The following is a 13116-nucleotide window of genomic DNA, read 5'->3' on the forward strand; positions in this document are numbered from 1 at the left end:
ACCGCTGTTTGAGGGATCTTAAATTTTTCTCATAGTCTACCATCAGCAATTGGCGGAGCTGTGTTCTTAGTTTCCTGAGTTCGTCAGATGTTGACATGTTTGGGGCAGATTTATTGTGGGCTTCTAAAAGCGCTATGTGGGACAGTAGAGCTTTGGAAGTTGCCTGACGCCTCCTTTTCTCCCTAGTGGCAATTTTGATGAATGACCCCCTAATAAAGGCCTTGTGTGCAGACCATAGCGTTTCCTCTGTCACCTCCTTGTTGTCATTAAATTTAAAAAACTCTGCGAGGTCGGCCTGCAACTCCTCAGAGATTTGTCTACAGGCCAGGAGGGAGTCATTCATGCGCCACCGGGTAAAAACGGGCGTGCGGCTTTGCTCCTGGACTGTCAGGTATATGGGGGCATGGTCCGACCAAGCTATAAGTCCAATTTTTGAATCTGAGCAATCCATAATAAGTGAGCTTTCAACCAGAAAGTAGTCCAATCTGCTGTATGAGGTGAACCGAGGTGAGAAGAATGTGTAGTCCCTCTCATTTGCATGTTGGTATCTCCATATATCATGGAGATGCCTTTCTGAAATTATTGTGCTCATTTCCTTCCTCTTTACAGCAGTATTGGAGCAATCCAGAGTGCTGGACATTAACATGTTAAAATCCCCGCAGATTATTTGCTTACCCTCTGTAACAGATGAAAGCTTGGAAAGAAACCTCCGCAGAAAGCTGATCTGACCAGAGTTGGGGGCGTAAAGGGTTGCAATAGTATACTTAGATCCATTTATGGAGCAATTAATAATGGCGTATCTACCTTCAGGGTCTAAATGTTGGGAATGTAGTGTGAACGCAACAGTATTTTTTACACAAATGAATACTCCAGCCTTTTTTTTTTCCCACAAGCCAGCAGTATGAAAGGAAATTTAGCATTATTTAACCTGTGCGAGTCCCCCTGGAGGAGATGAGACTCTTGACCACAAATCACGTCACATTTGGATTTAACCACTTCCCGCCAAAACATGGATCTCTTGGCCAGCGAGTTCAGGCCCCTAACATTTATAGACATACAGTTCAGTACCATTGTACATGAAAAAAAATCCCTTGCCTAGAGCTGCGGGGGGAGAAAGGAAGGTTAGGCAGGAAAGAGGTAACACTGACAACATTAACATCACTAACATTACTGATGTAGGGAGCATCAGTCCACATAGAAAAAAGCCCAAAAAGGGGGCCTGCGGTATGGTGGAAATGTACCGCCATGGGGGCTCAGGGTCCTGGTTGAACAGAACCAGCGGACCTTAAAAGTAGCAACTAAGTCTCAGCCGCGACTCAGACATATCACATAACTCACGCGACGGACCAATCTTCATTCACTTTATCCCTTTGGGATGATCCTGTGGCTCTTGGAGATCTGGCCGGGAGATTTGCCATGTTTCATGAGGATAAGAGCTTTGCCAACTGTTGTGGGGAATGGCAGACGTGGGTGTTTCCTGCACGGAAAAGCAGGATCTTTACAGGGAAACCCCATCTATAGGATATAGCTTCATCCCTGAGAATTTTGGTATAAGGGGCAAATTCCCTCCTTTTTGCCAGGGTTCCTGCAGACAGATCCGGAAAAATGGACAGGTGCTGGAATTGCTCAGACAGAGGCGGCCTCCTTCTCAGGGCTTGCAGCAGGGCTTCTTTGGTCTTGTAAAAGTGCAGGCGAGCCAAAGTGTCGCGGGGGGCATCAGCACTGAGGGATTTAGGCTTAGGGACTCTGTGTATTCTGTCCACCAGGAAATCAGTTGCAGACAGGTCTGGGAGCAGCTCCTGCAGCAAGGAGCCTAGAAAGCTCTGCAGCCCCTTGTCTGTCTGGTATGGCCTCTGGAATTCCTCTGATTCTTATGTTGTTTCTGCGGGACCTGTCCTCTAAATCCAAGACCTTGGTATGGAGCTTTTGCACTTGTTCCTCCAGTGCTGCATTAGCATCAATGAGGCTATTGTGTGACTTTGTCAGCTCCTGCATTTTAGTTTCAATGTGTGCTGTGCGACTGCCTATGGCAGTGATATCTCCCCTCAGCTCAGCCACCATATCTTTCCAATCCTGCTGCAGTGATGAGCGGAGGGCACTGAGCAGTTTCTGCATGGTACCTTTGGTAAGCGGTATATCTGCAGCGTCTGTGTCCAAGTCTGGGCCTGCTGTGGATCCCCTCCTGGATGAGCGTGAGGAAGCTGTGGAGGAGGATGCTGCTGCCATTTTCCCTCTTCCCGTGCTGGAGAAGAAGTCTGTAACTTTCGCCGGGGACGGCTTCTTCTGGGACTTTCCCCTTGGCATGCCACGTTCCTGGGTACCTCCGCAGCACTTTCCCCCCGTGTGCAGAGAGATTGGTGCCACTGGTGAGCCGCAGTGAGCCGGTTAGGAGTCGAGGTGGCTGGAGCTCAGCAGCTAGGTGACCGGTGCCATTAGCAAGCAGGCCACGCCCCCTAACAATATATTATTGACACCACTTTTTGTCATGAAGCTAGCGCTTTCTGACCATAACCTGTCTTCCAGGCATCCAGAGGTCCTAAAAATGTTAAAGGGAATCTGTCACCTCACCAGTTTTTTGCCCTATAAGCTGCAGCCACCACCACTGGGCTCTTATATACAGCATTCTAACATGCTGTATATAAGAGCCCAGGCTGCAGGGTATAACATGAAAAACACTTTAGAATACTCACCTAGAAGATGGCTCCAGTGCACAATGGTCGGAGGGGTGGTGTTGTGATGCCCTGGCAAAACCAGGTTGTCACAGAGGCTGCACAAATCCTTCTGGTGCAGGACTCCATCCTCCTTGGCATACCAACACAATACCACACACAGGTAACACCAGCCACAAAAACCTAGTCACCCCCCCGGGACAATAGGGGCACACCAGTGGGCGGGAACAGGTGGATGGGAACGCCCACCTAGGGGTCCTGAGGTGTCAGGGGAGGGAACACAACAGATCAGTCTAGACAGAGGAAGTGAGAGGAGTGAAGTGGTGGTCAGGGGTTGGAGCCCCTAGACTACCAGACCACCTAACTAGGTGGTAGACGGCAGAGCAGGGCCATAGGCAACAGACATCCGGTCGCAGGAGACCTAAAGTGGACTGGGGTAGGGTTGTAGCCCGCCAGTGCCGACAGCGGGAATCCTGTCCAGAGGCCATGCACAGTCGGGGTACCTGGACCCCAGGGCAAGGATCGCTTCAAGTACCTTACCGATTAGCCAGCAGGGGAGGAGGTTCCAGATCTTGTCCCACGAGTAGCCCAGAAAGCCAAACGTAAGCCCAACGAGGGGGATAGGGTGTCCGCCAGAGCCCACAGAGATCCCACGGGTCAAATTTTGCGGGCAACGGGTCCCACAGTGCACAAAACACAGGGAGCAGATTTCTCCCATTTTATGCGGGTTAAGTCAACACACAAGAAACTACAAGTGCAGGAGGAAGGGCCCCTGCCCTGTCAGCCCGTTTGCGGGACCAAGCACACCCCTCCAGAGGCTCCCGGCGTCCGGCCTTGGTTTACCACATGGACTTTGTGTGATTTCTTACCACAGTGAGTACACCGGTACCATCCGGTCCATTCCTACAGACTGCTCCCTGCTACCCCGCACCATCCTCCTTTTATTGTTGTGGGCGATGGGCCACTGCACGAGCCCCGGATCCAGCTGCCACTCGAGCCCCAGCTAGGATCCCGGATCCGAGCGCCTCGGGTAGCCTTCGCTGACGTGGTCAGTCACCCCCCTGCCCGAGACAGCGCTGTTCTCTGGGACCGGCACCTCCCCATTCGGCCATCTTGTTCTTCCTTATTCTGAAGCCGCGGTGCCACCCCTCCGACCGTTGTGCATCGGAGCGACCTTCTAGGTGATTATTCTAAAGTGTTTTTTATGTTATACCCAGCGGCCTGGGCTCTTATACACAGCCTGTTAGAATGCTATATATAATAGCCCAGTGGTGGTGGTCGCAGCTTATAGGGCAAAAAGCTGGTGAAAGGTTCCATTTAAACATTTATACAGTAAAACAGAACATATGTACATTACATAGTCAATAACATCTATGCAGGCCCCCACCAGGCAGTCCTTGCAAGGACAGGCAACAATAAATAGATGGTCAATCGGCTATAAACAAAAATAGTGGTCTTAAGAGTGCTTTACACGCTGCGACATCGCTAACAATATATCGTCAGGGTCACGGTGTTTATGACGCACATCCGGCGTCGTTAGCGACATCGAAGTGTGTGACAGCTACGAGCGACGATCAAAGATCGCAAAAACATCAAAAATCGTTGATTGTTGACACGTCCCTCCTTTTCATAATATCGTTGGTGGTGCATGCCGCGGGTTGTTCGTCATTTCTGCGGCATCACACATCGCTATGTGTGACACCGCAGGAACAACGAACATCTCCTTACCTGCGTCCACCGGCAATGAGGAAGGAAGGAGGTGGGCGGGATATTCCGCCCGCTCATCTCTGCCCCTCCACTTCTATTGGACGGCTGCCGTGTGATGTCAATGTGACGCCGCACAAACCGCCCCCTTAGAAAGGAGGCGGTTCGCCGGCCACAGCGACGTCGCAGGGAAGGTAAGTATGTGTGACGGGTGTTAGCACTGTTGTGCGCCACGGGCAGCGATTTGCCCATGACGCACAACCGACGGGGGCGGGTACCCTCCCTGGCGATATCGATAGTGATATTGCAGCGTGTAAAGTGCCCTTTACAGTTCACCACCCGTACAATATTACATTTTGATAAGAACAGTCTTCAATGTAAAGTGGGGAAAAAGCAGAGGGCATAATGGAATATTTGACAAATCTCTTGTCTCGTTCACAGCAAGACGATGTTACCTCTAACAGTGACACTCTCAGTTTGATCTGAGCTAAATGCTGTGGCTGATCAGAAATGACTAAGAGGAATATTTTTTATTTTTAAATAAAAACAAACAAATATGAAAAGTCTTTCAGTGTGCTATATTACTATAAGGGTCGTTGATTACTATTGGGTTACTATCCATTTCTATGGTGAGATTGTGGCGCCCCTGAGGCTCTGGTAGCCACAGGGTACTGCACCTCAGTTAGGGTGTGGTATCCATCTCAGATGAGGGGGAGGTAATCACCAGTGTTCCACATTCACACTCTACATACAGCTTAGGAGCCTTCACACAGGGTGAGATGGCTCAGGGTAGGCAGGGGGATGGCCATCATGATCATGGGACTTCCCCGGTCACTTAAGCCAGCCACCTGGGGGGAGGGTTCCACTTGGGGGTAGATATAGGCGCAACACATTTACATAAGCAGATCCATTGGGACCATAGTTCTGACAAGACATCACTGGAACTCTTAAACTTTGCTAGGCCCGGGGCTTGGAGCGGGAGCTCAGCCAGGGTACCTAACTGCATAGTGGGGACATCTTAGAAACAGGACATTCTCTCTCTTCCTCTCTTCAAACACCGGTGGTGGCCCTTTTCTTGTTTGGGATTGACCGGAGCCCATAACGGCGGTGACCGGTACAACCGGGCTGGCAGCTGAAGTCGTGAGTAAAGACACCTTGAACCCGCAGAGACTGTGTCGGCTAGTCCATACCAGCGCCGGCCGCCATCCTCTCCCCTCATCATCCACCTGGGGCCCGCTCCGCCTGTGGGGAACGACACCATCCTGGCTGCCATAACACCTGCCCCGGCGAGGAATTCTGCAGCGGCGGCTTCTCCCTGGCTGCATACCACAGGGGGCGTCACGACAAACTTTCCCCAACACCCCGCTTTCCCCACCATTTCCTGTATGCCTCGGGGCAACGGAATCGGGCAAGGCCACCCGTGACAGCGCCTTTCCCGACCCGCAACTGCCCAGCGATGAATAGGTTGACCACTGGCCTCGTGGGGCGCTACAAGATCACTTTGACATTACTATGCCTCTGTTTGTGTTGAAGAGATTGAAATAGGTTGGATACAGCCCCAGAAGACTTCAAAGTGTCATATATGTCTTTTTGGGCACTAGGAACATCAGCAATTGCATCATTTTGTATTTGCTTTAAAACTATTATTTTTTTAATTTGCTGGACCTGGTGAATTCTAATTATTAAATAAATTATCTACTTTAACAGAGCATAACTGGTGATATTACAAAGGTTTAGGTCACATACATGCCAGGTATTGGAGATTGAGGGCCCTTATAAGCTTTCTTTGCCTCATTAGAAACATCCAATATTTATAAATGCTGTGTAACGATTGGGATGTCCCCTATCATAATTTGGGATTTTTAAGCTATCAATCTGACTAGATTCACTGTATGACCTGTATTCTAACATTTTTTGCTCCACCCTGTTAGCTCAGGGATTAGCATGGCTTTGGGAACATTATACTGTACCAGTTCTCTACACCATAAGTAAATTAGCTCTGTTTATTTATTAAGCAGGTCTACAGTGGGAAGTAATTCACGAAATAAATATTGGTTCTGGTAATCTCAAGTGCTAACAGAACGTGTGTACTGTTAATTCTACAGGATTTAATCTGTGTTGTATCTGTCTTCAATCTGCAGTATATAAAATATTGTTATTATGTAATGTTACTCATAACACAAAATAATACTTCGTTGTACTTTGACTTCTTCATATTTCTAGGGTTGTTTGAAGCAGAAGGCTTCTCAGTTAAGTGGGCTACCCAAAATGTGTTTGATGTCAACTGGATAACATGATAGCTGTATTATATTTCTATTTCATTCTAAAGAATGAAAATTTGGATCTCATCAACATGAATCTGTTCAACACAGAACCATTTCATCCTTCATCTCATCTATGAAAGATTATTATTAGCCCAAAGGATGATTGCTAGGCTAGGAAAACCAAACAACCCAAGGTACTAACTGGAAAAAAATGTGCTATATTTGTTCATATCTTTTTTACTATATTTGTTCATATCTTTACATGTTTTTAAACCCTTGGACCTGTGCATAGCCTCTCACCTGTCCCACCTCCCCACCAGTCCTCCACTTGCTTCTTAGGTCTCCTCTCCATTCGGCACCAATGCATCCAGTTTCGGCTAGGCCACAATGGATGTTGTGATATATATATGTCGCGGGCGGAGGAGGGGACGCCGCGCTCTCCCACTGTTGCTCGGGTCCGGCTGCCGCGGCTGCTGCGGCCTGCTGCTGCTCGGTGGCTCGAGCGATGAGCCGGATCCCGGGGACTCTAGCGGCGCTCCTCGCCCGTGAGTGAAAGGGGGTTGTTGGGTGTGGGGATGGTTTATTGTCCGTGACGCCACCCACGGTAGTGGTGATTTATTGGCACCACCGCTGCTCTGTATGGGGATCCCGGGAAGGGTGGTATGGAGCAGCCAGTTGTTGTGTTGCCCCTCCGTGGGTAGGGGTTGGTGATCCCGGGGCCCAGTGATGGGATGGGAGATGCAGGCCTTGGTGGGCGCAGGGACGCAGGGGCAGCGCTGTGCCTTGCGGCACTGTGGTACTCACTCAGCCTGAGACGTTGACACAGTTTTAAGGTAAACCACACGGCTGGAAAGACGGTTCCCACGGACGGCTGCACTTGCTCTCCCAGTAGGTAACGGTGATGTCCCGTTGGCCTGCACCTAGTGTTTCTGTGTTGGTAGCGATGGGTTCCCACCGGTAACCCGCTCCCCGGCTTGGATATGGGCCGGAGGAGCCCTGCTTTGCCCGCAGACGCTGGCCCCGAGGAACTGGTGCCCTGGCGGTGGCGGTGTTCCTCCTTAATGGTTGGACCTTTGCCTTCAGTCGGGACTTGGTTGTTGGGGGATCGACGTCCCCTTCACTGACGGATTTGGCAAATTATGGCGACTCCTAGCCTTGCCGGGGTCCGAGAGGCCCCTGCCCTGGTGCTGACTGTCCTTCGTATAATGCTCCAGACCACCGGGCCACTACCCGTCCGCGGTCCTTCCAGCAACCTCCGAGCAGTCCCCCTCCAGACAATCACCGCTGTTGCTAACCTTGCTGACACTGTCCTGTACTTAGCCGGACCAACTTCAGGGCTTTCTACGCTCACTTTCACTCTTTTCTTCTTTTCTCCACTACTACTTCACTTTCACTTAGCTCCTCTACCACTTCCTTCTACTTCACTCCCCTAGCTTAACTCCTGGTTCTTCCCGCCTCCAGGGCTGTGTACTCCTCGGTGGGCGGAGCCAACCGCCTGGCCCACCCCCTGGTGTGAACATCAGCCCCTGGAGGAAGGCAACAAGGAATTTAGTAGCTTTGGTGTTCCTAACTGGGATGTAGGGTGTGGTGGTGTGATGACCTGTGACCCCTGGCTTGCCCAGGGCGTCACATATATATATATATATATATATATACAGTGCCTACAAGTAGTATTCAACCCCCTGCAGATTTAGCAGTATTGATAAGATGCAAATAAGTTAGAGCCTGCAAACTTCAAACAAGAGCAGGATTTATTAACAGATGCATAAATCTTACAAACCAACAAGTTATGTTGCTCAGTTAAATTTTATAAATTTTAAACATAAAAGTGTGGGTCAATTATTATTCAACCCCTAGGTTTAATATTTTGTGGAATAACCCTTGTTTGCAATTACAGCTAATAATCGTCTTTTATAAGACCTGATCAGGCCGGCACAGGTCTCTGGAGTTATCTTGGCCCACTCCTCCATGCAGATCTTCTCCAAGTTATCTAGGTTCTTTGGGTGTCTCATGTGGACTTTAATCTTGAGCTCCTTCCACAAGTTTTCAATTGGGTTAAGGTCAGGAGACTGACTAGGCCACTGCAACACCTTGATTTTTTCCCTCTTGAACCAGGCCTTGGTTTTCTTGGCTGTGTGCTTTGGGTCGTTGTCTTGTTGGAAGATGAAATGACGACCCATCTTAAGATCCTTGATGGAGGAGCGGAGGTTCTTGGCCAAAATCTCCAGGTAGGCCGTGCTATCCATCTTCCCATGGATGCGGACCAGATGGCCAGGCCCCTTGGCTGAGAAACAGCCCCACAGCATGATGCTGCCACCACCATGCTTGACTGTAGGGATGGTATTCTTGGGGTCGTATGCAGTGCCATCCAGTCTCCAAACGTCACGTGTGTGGTTGGCACCAAAGATCTCGATCTTGGTCTCATCAGACCAGAGAACCTTGAACCCGTCTGTCTCAGAGTCCTCCAAGTGATCATGAGCAAACTGTAGACGAGCCTTGACATGACGCTTTGAAAGTAAAGGTACCTTACGGGCTCGTCTGGAACGGAGACCATTGTGGTGGAGTACGTTACTTATGGTATTGACTGAAACCAATGTCCCCACTGCCATGAGATCTTCCCGGAGCTCCTTCCTTGTTGTCCTTGGGTTAGCCTTGACTCTTCGGACAAGCCTGGCCTTGGCACGGGTGGAAACTTTCAAAGGCTGTCCAGGCCGTGGAAGGCTAACAGTAGTTCCATAAGCCTTCCACTTCCGGATGATGCTCCCAACATGGAGACAGGTAGGCCCAACTCCTTGGAAAGGGTTTTGCACCCCTTGCCAGCCTTGTGACCCTCCACGATCTTGTCTCTGATGGCCTTGGAATGCTCCTTTGTCTTTCCCATGTTGACCAAGTATGAGTGCTGTTCACAAGTTTGGGGAGGGTCTTAATTAGTCAGAAAAGGCTGGAAAAAGAGATAATTTTTTTCTCTAATTGTGTGGCGGTGAGAATTCAGCCTTGTCCTGAGCTGTTGTCCTGTCTCCCCTACATACAGACCACCTGTTGGTCATTTTGTACCTATAATCAAGTATACCACATTAGTTGTGGTGCAGCTAAAGATACCTGGGATTTTGTAGTCCTGATGTGATCTGGGAATCTTTATCTTGTCCGTTGTCAAAATAAATGGACAGGTCTTACATTTTTTCCGGTTGCAGGGAAATGTTCCTGTTGGTGTGGGAGAGGACAGGGAGCTTCTGACAATGATGCTTCTTAGATTCGGGGGCTGCCTAAAACACAGAAGTGGGGGGTCTGGAAAAATAGATTTTAATCGGGCATCTTTTTGCAGTAATGGTTGTAGTTTCCGTGCAGCTGCTCTTAACACCTCCAGATGTGGATTGTAGGTGATTACAAGAGGTACCCGGTTGTTTTCTTCTTTAGTTTTATAATGTAGGAGATGGTTTCTTGATATTCTGGTGGCTCTTGCAATCTGGTTTTCAATTGTTTTTGGGTGGTAGCCTTGATTCAAAAAGGTCTTTCTGAGGCCCTCAAGGTGATTGTCTCTATCTGCAGTGTTGGGATATATCCAATTGTACCTGATAGCTTGACTGTATACTATAGAGTTTTTTATGTGTTTTGGATGAAAACTGTCCCATTTCAGGTATGTTGGACGGTCAATTGGCTTCTTGTACAGGGATGTCTCTATTTCATTGTTCCGTAGTTTAATGATGGTGTCCAAAAAGTTGATTTCAGTGCAGGAATAGTTGAGTGTTAGGTTGATGGTGGGATGAAACTGATTAAAGTGTTCATGGAAGGTCTTCAGCTGTTCCCTAGTCTCTGTCCAGATGATTAAAATATCACAATGTAACGGTAGTAGGCTAGAGGCCTGATAGGACAAGAGGATAAAAAGTTACTCTCAAGCTTGGCCATGAAAAGATTTGCATATTGTGGTGCCATTTTGCTTCCCATTGCAGTCCCAGTCTCCTGTAGATATTTGTTATTGTCAAATGCAAAGTAATTATGGGTGAGAATGAATTTTGTAAGTTTCACCACAGAATCGGCATCAATTCCTGTATTTTCCAGGAACATTTTGCAAGCATTTAATCCATCCTGGTGTGGAATATTCGAGTACAAGGATTCCACATCCATGGTAGCAAGGATGGTTCCCTCTGGTAAGGGACCTATTGCTGATAGTTTTTTCAATAGGTCAGTAGTGTCTTGGATGTAGCTGGTTGTATCCCTTACCAAGAATTTAAGGATACCCTCTACCCATCGAGGGTGCCCACACATGAAATGATGGGTCTTCCTGGATATCCAGATTTGTGAATTTTGGGAAGCATGTAGAATGTGCCTATTCTTGGACTCACCAGAATCAGTTCATCAGTTCTTATGGATATGTCAGGCAGACAAGAGGCCAACTTGTTAAGTTCCTTGTAGTAGTCCTGTGTAGGGTCAGAACTAAAGTTTTTATAGTAGCGGGTGTCCATCAGTTGTCTGTGTGCTTCCTTCATGTAGCCTTATTCACGGTCATGACTAATATGTGAATAAGCCATAGTTTTTTGCCGAAATGCGTTGGCTTCAAATAGAGATGAGTGTGGTTCGGCTCGAGTTCGGTTCGCCGAACTGAGGTCTCGTTCGAGTTCGGTTCGGCGAACCGGTTCGGCGAACCACTCGAACCGCATAGGAAACAATCGGAGGCAATCACAAACACATAAAAACACATAGAAAACACCCTCAAAGGTGTCCAAAAGGTGACAAACAACTCACAACACAACACAAACACATGGGAAAGTGACAAGAACAAATTCTCATGCGAAAACAAAACAGCGTTACAAGGAAAAAGAGGACGACACACAGATATAGGCATGGCATGCCCTTCTAAAATCGTCTAAAACACCGCAAGGTGACTCCAAGCGGGGTCTCCCTTTTTTTCCAAAAATTGGGCCACATAGACACCCCATCAGTGGCAGCACTTGTGCCCTAGTTGTACACTTCACAGGTAGATTTGCATCAAGCACATTCAAAAATACGCCATCCTTAACCCTTCCCAGGATGACCCCGGGGTAGGTAGCAAAGTCTTTGCTGATCCCATCTCTGTTCATCTTGGATCATTTTTAGAAACACTGCAAGCAAGGGTTACTCCAAGCGGAGTCTCCCTTTTTTCCAAAAATTGGGCCACACAGACATCCCAACAGTGGCAGCACTTGTGCCCTAGTTGTACACTTCACAGGTAGATTTGCATCAACAACATTCAAAATTACGCCATCCTTAACCCTTCCCAGGATGACCCCGGGGTAGGGAGCAAAGTCTTTGCTGATCCCAGCTCTGTTCATCTTGGATCATTTTTAGAAACACTGCAAGCAAGGGTTACTCCAAGCGGAGTCTCCCTTTTTTCCAAAAATTGGGCCACACACACCCCATCTGTGGCAGCACTTGTGGCCTAGTTGTACACTTCACAGGTAGATTTGCATCAAGCACATTCAAAAATACGCCATCCTTAACCCTTCCCAGGATGACCCCGGGGTAGGTAGCAAAGTCTTTGATGATCCCAGCTCTGTTCATCTTGGATCATTTTTAGAAACACTGCAAGCAAGGGTTACTCCAAGTGGAGTCTCCCTTTTTTCCAAAAATTGGGCCACACAGACACTCCATCAGTGGTAGCACTTGTGCCCTAGTTGTACACTTCACAGGTAGATTTGCATCAACAACATTCAAAATTACGCCATCCTTAACCCTTCCCAGGATGACCCCGGGTTAGGTAGCAAAGTCTTTGCTGATCTCAGCTCTGTTCATCTTGGATCATTTTTAGAAACACTGCAAGCAAGGGTTACTCCAAGCGGAGTCTCCCTTTTTTCCAAAAATTGGGCCACTCAGACACCCCATCAGTGGCAGCACTTATGCCCTAGTTCTACACTTCACAGGTAGATTTGCATCAAGCACATTCAAAATCCACAAGCATTTACTCTCCCCAGGATGACACAGGGGTAGTAAATTCCTTGTGGATCCATGACTTGTTCATTTTGATGAACGTTAGTCTGTCCACATTGTCACTGGACAGACGCGTGCGCTTATCTGTCAGCACACACCCAGCAGCACTGAAGACACGTTCAGAGACAATGCTGGCAGCTGGACACGACAAGATCTCCAAGGCGTAAGTGGATAGCTCTGGCCATTTTTCAAGATTTGAAGCCCAAAATGAGCAAGGCTCCAGTTGCAAAGTCATGGCATCAATGTTCATTTGGAGATACTCCTGTATCATCCTCTCCAGCCGTTGACTATGTGTCAGACTTGTTGTCTCTGGTGGCCTTGCAAAGGATGGTCTAAAAAAATTATGAAAAGATTCAATAAAATTGCTGTTACCAGCACCAGATACGGTGCTACTGGTACGGGTAGACTGTTGAAGATGACAAGACCGTCCCATGTTTGTCGAGTTACAACTGGGAGATTCACTCCGTGCACCACGGGTGTTTGGTGGAAAAGCCGAGTTAAGATCGAGTAACAGCTTT

The sequence above is a fragment of the Anomaloglossus baeobatrachus genome, chromosome 5 (genome assembly GCF_048569485.1).
Source record: "Anomaloglossus baeobatrachus isolate aAnoBae1 chromosome 5, aAnoBae1.hap1, whole genome shotgun sequence".
NCBI classification, from domain to species: domain Eukaryota; kingdom Metazoa; phylum Chordata; class Amphibia; order Anura; family Aromobatidae; genus Anomaloglossus; species Anomaloglossus baeobatrachus.